Below are 2,407 nucleotides of genomic sequence, written 5' to 3' on the forward strand. Positions count from 1 at the left end.
ATAATCAATATAGTTATACATTTATAACATCTCTAGTATGGATGCAGTTACACCAATCTGAAGACAACTTATACTGTTATAGCTATTTCCTTTCCCATGAAGGAGTAGGTAGACCACAATAAGCTTTCTAGTGATGTAGCATGATCTACAATGGGCAGGTTGTACTGCTTAAACCATATTGCTACAGTCATGCTAATTCACAGCAAAGCACACAGAGACGTGGAAATTGCCAGGCTATTGCAACTAATGCCTAGATGCCCCTGCCAACAGGCAGGCTGGCTTCCTATCCTTCATTCATTGCAATTTCTGAAAGGCCTTTCAGAGACAGCATGTATGGTATGCAACTTGCTCAACTAGCTGTCTAGTCGACACAAAAGTCCAGACGTATTCCAGAGATTTGTAAATTAAATATTTTGAACCAGTCTTTTGCTGTCCAATTCCCAAATCACTCACATATCATGAATTATTTATAAAATTAAGCACCAATTAATTTAATTGTTTCTCCTGGCATCTAGTCTGTTATTATTCCCTTGAACTGATTTTCCCGTAAGGGCTAGTCTATTTTTTTTTTTTTTGCATGTGTGCTAACAATAGTCTGTTTCTTTCATGGGAATTGGCTACTTTTTATATTTATCACAGTCACATTAGCCCAGTTAATTGTTCTGCTTGGAATCCACTTAACTTTTCAAATGACTGAGGAAGAAGTCAAGAATAGTCACATTTTTACCAGCTTTGGCAACATTGTATTGGAGTTTCGTGTTTCTGTACTTGCATGCTGCCAAATGTTTGGTTCAAATACTCCATTATGCTGCCCCAATATAGATTTTTTTCTATTTCTTTTGGAATTAGGAACTTGCATTTCAAAAGCAGAATCCCTCGCTGTACACTTCTAGAAATCAGGTGGGAAAAAAGGGCATGTAAATTGGCAGAGTTCCCTCCGAGCTCCCCGAACTAAACACTCATTTGACAAACAAACCAAAAGGCGTCTCGACTGAAGTCTGCTTTGATTTCAAAAAGGTAAATTCCAAATTGACATTCTAGGAAGGCCCCCTCCCCAAGTCTTTTCTCCATGCTTGACTTTTTTCTAGGCATTCAGTCCTTAGCAGCACAGGCCTTTATTGCTCTGCCATCCCAATTAGAGTCCTTATTACGCAACCAGAACAGTGTAAATGGGCCTTTGGGTGCATAAAAATCAGGTGCTCCATGCCCCCAGGAGAATCTAGCTCCCTCTGGGAAAGAATATGTTCCGTTTCCTAGTCAGTCTAATGAGCCACACCTGCTCCCAATCAGCCAGCGATTAAATGCCTCTCCCAGCAGGGTTCCAACATCTGTAACAAGAGGAGTCTATCAGCCAACAGCAGAGTTACTTGGATCCCAGAGTTCATCTTGCACCCCTGCGCGCTGTGACTCCCACAGTATTATTGGTTAAGTTTCCCCAACTATTATAGCTTTTGACACCTGGACAGATTCCACAGTTAAGAGTGCGCTCTTCACCAAGCACCTTACTGTCTTCCTTTTCTTCATTTCAGCTCCTCATTCCTAGTTATACTTTTGTATCACCTATATTGTTTCTTTCCAACTCCACAGCTCCTTGTGCTTTTGCCATGACCCCCAAATGAGGGTCAGTACTGGCCTGCGCTGTCCAAGGTGCTGCCTGGGAAGCAGATCTTAATCTGCTTCCCAAATTCACGCTGCCCTGAAAACTGCCAGAAGGCAGTGATTTTCAATTTTTTTTTTTTTTTTTTTGTTAGGAGCCCCACTGAGATCTCCCTGTGCTACCTCCCATGAGCCACAAACACAGTATAAGGGATGTAGAGGGTATCCTGCTCCTTTCTACAGCTGCCACATCTGGAAAATATGGCCCCTAGTAATTACAAGCCTGAAATATATATAGGCCCCTCCAGCCTCTTTGTCATTCCTTATCCATGTTGCACATTGTTAAGCTTCCTTAATGCATCTCATAAATCAGCCCATTCTGGTTGCTCTTAACTCCCTCCATTCAGTCCAAGTCTTTCAGGTATTGAGATACGCAGAATTGAAAGTAGTATTCCAGATGAGGCCTAATAGGGATTGTATAAGGAAGGGATATCAGATCCTTGTACACCATCTATCAGGAGCTTTCTTAATTTCATATCGTCAGAGAATTCCCTGGTACAGCTTTCATCCTTGTATCAAGGTAGTTCAGATTTGGAGATTTATCCCTACCGGCTACTGCAGATGATAAAGGGTTAAATTAATCTAGCATACATTTTAAGTAGCAGCAATTTAGCACCTTGCTGAGCTATTGATTTCATCTTCTTCAAGCAAGTTCCAAAAATGGCATTTTTGTTTAGCACAACAGGCACCTTGTGCTAGTGCCGTAAAGCAAATCAAGAAGCTATGATCACCACAAATTGATCTTGCTCCT

This window comes from Alligator mississippiensis, chromosome 7 (assembly GCF_030867095.1).
Source record: "Alligator mississippiensis isolate rAllMis1 chromosome 7, rAllMis1, whole genome shotgun sequence".
Classification (NCBI taxonomy): domain Eukaryota; kingdom Metazoa; phylum Chordata; order Crocodylia; family Alligatoridae; genus Alligator; species Alligator mississippiensis.